At 60.3% G+C, this 8,861-nt stretch overlaps 1 pseudogene; it reads right to left on the reverse strand.

Annotated features, from left to right (window-relative positions):
* Positions 1-4,365: 4,365 nt before the first annotated feature.
* On the reverse strand, positions 4,366-4,484 carry LOC118606353 (annotated as a pseudogene).
* Between the last annotated feature and the right edge of the window lie 4,377 nt (positions 4,485-8,861).

The raw sequence follows: 8,861 nt of genomic DNA on the forward strand, positions 1-8,861 counted from the left end.
TTCTTCCTCCAGCTTCGTCTTCGGCCGGTCTCCACCCCCATCCTGACCAGCAACCGGGCCCCGTGCGCTCTGTCCCGACGGCTCCTCTGGTCGCCAATCCCCACTCTCCTCACTCCTCCCTTCTCGTTCCGGGCCGCGCGTCCACCCTCGGACCCCTTCTCCTGTCCGGCGGCCTTACGGCACCGCGGCATTAAACGCCACCCCTAGGCAATGGCTCCCACATGCGTATCGAAGGATCGGGAACCTCTGCGGAATCCCGCCCTCATATCGCCTATTTCCCCCCGAAAATCCCTCTCGGGTGTTTAATGAGCCTCGCGGACTTAACGCGGACAGCGCTGAGCTCCCGACTGTCCCTTCCCGGCCGCCTCCCGCCGTCCCCCCCACCTCGGTGATTGGCAGCTCGGATGCTCCAGCTGTGCGGGCCGGACACCCCCGAGCCGAGGAGCCTCCCTCTGGCTCCCCACGGCCGACTCGTTAACTTTCCGGAGTCTAGTAACTCTCACCACCTCGTGCGGACCGCTGTCGCCTCTCGCCTGGCCCCCGCGGTGGCCTTACTTCAGAGTGACACAGAAACCGGCCCGAACCTTCCGCCCGTCCCTTGTCCCCGACGCCATGTCTTCGCGTTTGCGCCGCGTAGGGGTCAAGCCGATCCCTCGAGTCGAGTCTCCTACTCGCTCAAAATGGGACCCACGTGCCGACTCCGAGCCTCAGCTTTCTGCCACCTTTTATTTTGAAATCTTGCCATACTGTGCGAATAAGGCCAGGCCAGCCTGCTGGAAGGGGACAACGATTGTCCCAGACAAGGTCGCCCCACATCAGCCCACAGCTAGGGGGCCGGCAAACATGTCAGACGGCCCATTCGAGGTCAGCTGAGGTGCCCGAACTGTTCCACAGCTCAGAGCCAAACCCTCTGTGAGTCCAACCAAGTCCCGAGACAACGCTGCTGACTCGGGAAGTACTAACGGATGCTTACCGCTTTGAACGACTGAGTTTCGGGGCGATCTGCTACGCAGCAGAAGCTGAGCGATACCCCCTCTCAGCGCGGCTGCCTGCACCTCTCTTGCTTGCCCATGCTCTGTGCTCGGCCCGCGCCCAGCACTATTTACTGAAACTCTAAGTTCCCTTACCCTCCTCTCCCTTCGAAGCTGTGCAATGCCCCCCACCACCCCCCCTTCTCACTTGGACTAAAAGCGAACGTTCTTACAACGGCCCGTAAGGCGGCGGGGGCTCCACCCCGCGGCCCGCTCCTCCCTGAAGGGGTCCGCCTCCCCGCGCCGCGTTACCCGGGCCCCGGCCACGCCCGCCTCTCGCTGCCCCTCAGGTACACAGGTGTCCTTCTCCTGGGGGCCCGGGTGCTCCCCGCCCAGGTGACGGCTGGAGCCCGGCTCCTCCAGCACCGCGGCGAGGCCGTGCCTGGGCCCCTCGCCCACAGCGCGGGTCCCCGCCTGCCGCGGCGTCTGTGCCCTCCCCCCCGCCCCCCGCCCCCCGCTCTGCTTTGCTCCTCGGCTCGCTCGCCCTCGCACCAGACAGACTCACCGCTTTCCCGCCGCCCGGTCCGTTCGCGGCAGCTCTGGGTGGGGGCGGGGGGGGGGGTCTCCGTCCGGTGCATTCCGGTCGTGTCGGTGCCCGGTTCCCGGCGCGAGGCAGACACCCTACGGGCGCGTTAAGACGCGTGCGTGGAGGGGCGGCGGGCGGCGGGGCCGCGAGGGGGGGACGCGTTTCCTCCTCTGCCCGGCCTCGCGTCTTCACTCGCCCGGACACCGTTTACCCGCAGCTTTTCCCTTTAACGTCCACGCATTCTAGTGCCGTCACCGTCCCGAGCCCGCAGCACCTGGCGCTGGGCGCGTGGTCTTCTTCTAGCCCATCGCACTGCAGTTACACGCAATTCCAGGTTCAAATTCCACCTGCGGAAAAGCAGCCTCCCGGGTCCCCCGCATCTCTGTCCTCTAAATCCTTAAAACGTGCGAAGCTTCCTTAAATCCAGGTCTCATCCAGCCATCGAGTTTTCTCAGCCGGTGGCTTCCGCTCATGCTGGGCTTGTTTCAGCAACTTGAAACCAAGCTCTCGTGTTTCCGTACCCCCAAGCCGGCTGAGCACTGCTGAAAAGTCCCCCTGTGCCCTGCGCCAAGGGGCGTCGAGTCGGGGGTAAGCACTGCAGAGAGGGAAGGAATGACCGGAAAGTCAGCACAGCCTGAGCAACTCACGCCTCGCCCAGAACGCCACTCAGCATTTTCGTGCAAAGTCTTGTTGAGAAGACAGAGCCGTGTTAATTAGACGCGTAAAATATCACACAGCAACTGGAGGGAGGGTTAGCGAGTCAAGAGACTGAATTATGGGGCAAGACTAGAGGTGAAATCAAACGGGGACAGATGTGACACCCCGCACGTCCGTCCGGGCAGCCAGCAGTGCGTGGCCGGTGCGGCCGAGGCCGGGCTGCTCACTCCGCGTGGGGAGAAGGCGCCCCGGCTTTGGAGAGCTTCCGGATCAGAAGTACCTCCAGGATGAAATAGGCATCCCAGAAAAATCAGTAAACAACATTAGGGAACAACGTAGCTCAGAACAAAAGAGGAAATAATTTCGTGCCAATCAAACCACATCTGGCGTGTTCCGTTTAATTACGGGTGTCGCATGTTAAGATGTTGGAACGCCGGGGTGCACGCGGGGGAGGCGGCGGGGCTGCGAGGTGGTTCAGGACCCGGGCCATGGCGGGAGGGGTAAGTGATCTGGAGGAGGGAGACCAGGCAATGCGCCTGAAGTAGAAAAAGACTTCATCTGGGCAGGTACCAGGGAACGATCCGGAGCCTTCCAGAAGGTCCAGGAAGCTTTTTCGCTGTGTTACGAGGAAACCGCCAACCTGCCAGATATGAAACGGGCAGCCAGGGTAAAGGCAGAGGGGCTGCCCTCCCCCCCGCCCCGTGGTAACCATAGTGCAGACTCTGGAGCGTAGGGGAGGTTGGGTGAGGTGAACCCTCTGGGACCCCCAATTCTGAGGTTGTGTAAGTCTAGGTATTTTAGTGGGACACTTTAAAACCAGCCAAACTGATGGTCAGAGTCTGTGGTGTAAGATTTCGGGCTGTAGATGGAGGCAACAGGTCTAACGCCAACTTGGTTCACCCAAAGGCGAGGTGGGGCGCGTCCTGTCCCATGACAAGCTGCGGGTGGCCCGCTTGCGTCCCAGGTGATCCGATTCTGGTCATGGCTGATCAATATCACTCTGGACTTGCTCGTACGGAAAGTGCTGGGTGTGAGGGGTCTTCTTGTCGTTATGAAGCTGCTTCCAGATGAGATTGTGTGTGTGTGCGTGTGTGCACGCATGTGTATGTGTGCGTGTGTGTGCATGCACGTGCCTTAGTAGCACAAACATGACACACAGAGATGATGCTTTATAGATGGGCCTATGATTGCTGCGTTTCCGATTTTGTCAGAGCTTTAAACAGTTGTTTCAGGGGAAAGGGATGGATGGATCAGAGCCTCAGCGGGGCATTTTGCAAGGTCTCTGCGGATGTTTTGGTCGGAATCCAGGTGACTCGTCTGGATAATGGTAAGTGTACAAGGGCTTATCGCCGGATAAATCATGCGATATGCAAAACATGCAGATCGGCAGATCAGTGCCAACCCGGATGACGTGCTTAGTGACAGGGCTGCGTCTTCAAGCCCTGCACTGGGTCATAAGCAGATCGGAACAGACGGAGGTAAATACAACAAAGTTAAGTTTAATGTGTGGGGGAGATCATGTCTTATCCTTGATTCTAAGAAAGTACCTTCATCTGGAAAGGGGAGTTTGATCTGTCACAAATTTAGCCAGTTGAGTGTGAGTCAAGATTGAAACGTGGCACCCACGAAAGATAATGTGTTCTTAGGCTACGTTAGTCGCAGTATCATTTCTAAAACATAAAAAATTAAAGGCCATAGTTGAGTTTTACTTTGCATCGGTCGGGCTGCCTACTCGCTTACGGGCATCCCGACTTTAAAAAGATTTTTGACCAAGAGGCGCATTCTCTGTGAGGAGGAGCCCCATGCGAACCTGAAGCTATCTGCGTAGAGCATGAGGAGGGGGCGCTGACCGGTCGGAGCCGCAGACCCACCGGTGGCAGCAGCACTAGCCCCGAGGCTAGCGTGGGCGGCGCCCCCCACGCCACCCCTTCCCACGGTGTTCTCAGGGGCTCCCGCCTTCGAAACAGTCCTCGGAGGTCACCACTCTTGATTCTCCAACAGCAAATATTTGAACGTGGACATGCACACACACGTGTGCACGCACACACACACACAGACCCTCTTCTGAAATTAGTGACTTTTTTTTTTTTTTTAGGCGAGGCAACCCTTGGTTGACCTCACAGATTGCAATCCCTTATTTATTATTTTTTACACCTACAGCACCTGGTCTTCCTGGGTGGTCTCCCACCCATGTACTAACCAGGCCTGATCCTGCTTAGCTTCTGAGATCAGATGAGATTGGGCTTGTTCAGGGTGGCGTGGCCATAGATGATTACCGACAATGTCCAATCGAAGGTCTTTTGTCTTAATTCGCATTTGGAAAAATGTGTGTTTCTTTAACAAGACGTAACCCACAGAACTGTGGCTCTGTCCCAATAAGGAGAACCTTCCGCCTGTTCTTTGGAAGGAGCTTCGGCCCACATTTGCACATCTCGAGATCCTTGGGGTGGATTTTCCCAGATGGATCAGGTTGTGTCCAAGGTAAACACAGGTTTTTACCAGGTAGGAAGCACGGAGCTCACCCCTTCCCATCCCCACCTGGGATCTCGGGCCAACTCTTAGGCCTATGGAAGGAGGAGAAGGAGGTGAGCAGGTAGGTTTCCGTACAGACCACCTGGAAGATCGCCTTTCCGCCTGAGTCTGTGGTCTGGCAAGGACAGGGAGGCACCTGTCAAACTAGACAATGGTGGGCACTGAAGATGGGCTCGCGGCGATCTGGGGAGATTGGGGCGCGGGAGCGGGGAGATGCCACCGGTTGAGGACATGGGGAGGCTGAGGGTCAAACGCGCTCGTGGGCGTGTGGGCTGGAGCTCAGGACAGGGCTGGTCCCCCCCGGGGCCACTGGCTGCTCCGGACGCCTCGCGAGTCCTGGACCAAATTTGAGAATGCGGGCGGGCAGTGGAGTCCCGGACCCCTCCCAAAGCCGGCGCCTCAGGGCCGCCCGTTTCCCCGACGACGCAATTGGTCACAGTGACTCGAAGGCATCCTTTTGGAGCCTGGAGGGGCCCATCGTGTCTCCAGAGCAGCTCTCTGCTATCCGCCAGGGACAGCTCCGGTCGCGTATGGCACAGGAGACAACGCACGTGTACGGCTGCCGAAGGCAGAGCCGCCGGGAGCGGCGACCGGCTCACGCCATTTAGCCCTCTGCCATTCCCGTAGACCTCAGCTTCCTCCGTTTGGGGCTACAGCTGTGTGACAGCGTTTTATGATTTTCTCTGAAACTATGCGAATGGGGGACGGCCCCTGATCCCTGCGCGGGGTGTGGAGAGCGTGCGCGTCCGTCCGGGCGCCGGCTGTGTTCCGGTCCTCTCCTCCACGGTCTCCGCTGTCGCTCGTGCCTCCCCAGGACTCGCCGGGTGCCGGCCTAAGTCTCGCAGTTACACACGGGGCGATCACGAGAGCCGACGGAGAAGCAGATCCCGGCGTCCGCAGGTGTCGGGAAAGAAAAGGAAGTAGCCGCCATTTAGCTGGGGGACAGGGGGACACCCACATTGCCTTCGACGTCCCTCAGGCCTTCGTTCCTGTCTGGACACAATGCAATGTGCTTTGCCCTCTAGGATCTCATTTTGTCCTCGGAAGGGTGAGTGAGCTGGGATAGTCGCTTGTCCGCACTGTGCGGATGAAGAAAGTAAGACCCCAGAGACGCTGAGGGCATCAAGTGAAGACAGGTACCCAGGAAGCGCGCACCTGGGGCTCGCAGCCTCTCTCGGCTCTCACCCCGCCCCCTTCCTGCCCCACCTGGCAGCCCAATGCCCCCCCCCACACACACACACGAGACAGTGGTGGCAAGATGACTATTTCCACACTCTCCTGACGATTTACGTGTGCGGCGCCAGTCGATCCTGCCAAACCTGGTGAGCGTTTCCGCCCCATTCTAGCCATGAAGGGTTAAGACTGGAAACTCAGCCAACTCTCCAACGGTGTACGGTACCGGTACCGGGTCAAGATGCAGCCCCAGCCCCGCCTCACACTTTGGCCTGCGCCACTCGCCGCCGAGCCAGTCAGGTTCACTGCTCCGGGGAACAGTTCCCAGCGCAAGGGCGGGGGGGTCGCAGGCGTCCCCGGGCGTCCCCGGTCATCCCTGGTCTCCCGGGGGCGGACAGGGCATGTGTCCCAGAGAAAATGGAGTTGACGCCCTCAGCCATCCAGCTCTGACCGACACGTGTCCTGGGGGGGTCGGCGTTGGAGGGGAAAAGCACAGTCACTCCGCATCCCTCTGCGGTGACGGTGGGAACGAGGCCCCGCAAACGGATTTCACCAGCGCCTCAGGCCGGGGGAGCCACCGGCCATGCCCGAGGGGGTGGCTGCGCCGGGCTCCCCCGCCCTCGGGCAGGGTGGGCAGGTCTGCCCTCGGCCCACCGCCTTCGAAGGCAGCCCTGAGGGATCCCCGGTTTGTCTGGGCGCCGCCCCCCACTCCCCCCGGAGCAAGCCGTGCTCCTAATGGGACCGGCACCGGTGAGGGAAAAGTGGCAGTGGCCCCCCCCTTACCGCCCCCCCAACCCCCCCCCCCCGCCGCGACATGCCGCGGGCTCTGTGCTGCTTCCGGGTGCCACCGCGCCAGCTCTGTGACTCCCCAAAACCTCGCGGGCAAGCCCGCGGCGGCACCTACGCCGGGGAGCGCCGGGGGTGCGGAGGCGCCTCGGCTGCATCCGCGGGGAGCAGACAAAGGGAGAATTATAAACTGCTCCTCTCATTGTCGCGCTGGGTGAGACATGTGCGTCCCTCACTCCCTCTCCCTCGCTCTCCCTTTTTTTTTTTTTTTTTTTTCCACTCCACAGAAAAGTAATTCTGTTGTGGAGATGGCACCAGGTGCACGGGGTGACCTCACACACACCAAATCGGGAGCTGACATCCATCACACTTTGAAATTTTGGATTTCATCATTTCCTGATCTTTCTAAAGGGATCACAGCACCTGGCCCTCACAGCTGTAGTTCATTTAGAAAGCAATTTAAAAACCGAGAAAAAAGCAAATGACATCTTGCTGCCTCAGCCTTGTCATTAAGTGTAGCAGAATGGCCTTCATTTATGAGGCACATGGCTAAGAATTAATATCTTTCAGGGCTTTCTCGAGTAGAGACTACAAAAGGTTTGAAAGACCACTGAGTAATTAGTGGTATGACTGAGGCAAGCAAAAAAAAAAAAAAAAAAAAAAAAAAAAAAAAACCCAGGAAAAAGGAAAGAAATCCCTCTTTTTCGTGCTCCAGAAGAAAATCACCCCGATGTCGCCCTGCGCGTCGCAGCCGTCCGCACGGCGCCCGTTGCCAGCCGCGCTGGGCGACGTGCCCTGCTGCTCCTCGTCCCCACGGGCGCGGCCACCGCTCCCCGCGGCCGTGCGAGGGTCAGATGTAAAAGCTGATTATTTTCAAACGCTCTGCTGTGCTGGTCCTGCAGGACCCGAACGAAGACTGCATAAGCACCCTGCGGTCACCTGTAGACCCCCCACCTGTGCACACCGCGAGCTCCCCAAACCCCCACCCGTGCACACCGCGAGCTCCCCAAACCCCCACCCGTGCACACCGCGAGCTCCCAGACCCGCCAGGCTCGGGCGCTCGGCTCTGCCCAGTGTTTTCCGCTCTGGAGACGCACGCGCTTTGGAAAGCCACCGCGGTGTCCGGCCTCGCCGTCCCGGCCTCGCCGTCCTCACTGCGCGCGGAAGGGGCTTCACACACGGCTTCGGGAGCCCCCCCGGGAGCCGAGAGTCCAGCCCCAGGCCGAGGCCGGACAAGGACGTCGCGCTCTGCTGGGAAGTTTGGCCGGGCGACGTCCCCGTCCCACGTGGCGGAGACCGCGAGGACAAGGCGCCACACCGCGGGCCGACCTCGGACTCGGCGTTAGCGGTCGCCGCTCGCCGGTTTCGCGAGCCGGTGGGGGACGCGCACGCGCGATCCCCCTGTCCGCGGTCGCCCTCCAGGCGGGCACGCCGCCCGCTCGCACGCAGGAAGCCCGCGCTGGCGCCTGGGCGGCCGGAGCCGCTCGCTGTCTCTGTGGGCGTCGCAGAATAGTGTCGACCGGAGCGCCCCGAACCTGGGAGCCGGGTAGCCCCACCTCGCCCTGCACCCCACATCCCCCGGCATTCAGCTCATCAGGGTGCTACCGGCCTGCCACCTCCGTGTTTTTCCACGTTCATTAGCAGGTCCCGGCCCCTAATGCATCAGGACATGAACCGGGAGAGAAAAGGGTGCGTATTTTGAATACATTCTAGAAGCCCAACGACCATGCCAGGCCCGAGTGCTGGCAGGTGCCGTGGTGCATTTCCTATTTAACTCCTACAACAACCGTGTCAAGTGGGTTTCATAAGCCACCTTTCCTTAGCGGGGGACGCAGGCCGGTGGCTTAGGCGGCTTCTGGCTGCTCACCCCCCTTCCCATGGGAAGGTTTTAGGGCCTGGCTCGCTGTCACGTGACCTGCGGCGCCTCCCGCGTGGGGAGGACGCAGCCCCGGCCCTCACATTGCACGCGGCCATTGGACTTTCTCTGACTAATGGACGGCGACCCGCCGTGGGTCAAGCGGCAGTTTCAATCCACTTCGTGTTTCTCGCCGTTCCCCAGTACTGTCCCTCTGCCGAGAGGTGGCACGTTCCCCCGCGACTGCTCCTCGAACCCGCGACCTCGTAAAGAGGACATGCAGGGTGTAGCTACAGGCAAG

This window comes from Rousettus aegyptiacus, unplaced genomic scaffold, assembly GCF_014176215.1.
Source record: "Rousettus aegyptiacus isolate mRouAeg1 unplaced genomic scaffold, mRouAeg1.p scaffold_m13_p_7, whole genome shotgun sequence".
NCBI classification, from domain to species: domain Eukaryota; kingdom Metazoa; phylum Chordata; class Mammalia; order Chiroptera; family Pteropodidae; genus Rousettus; species Rousettus aegyptiacus.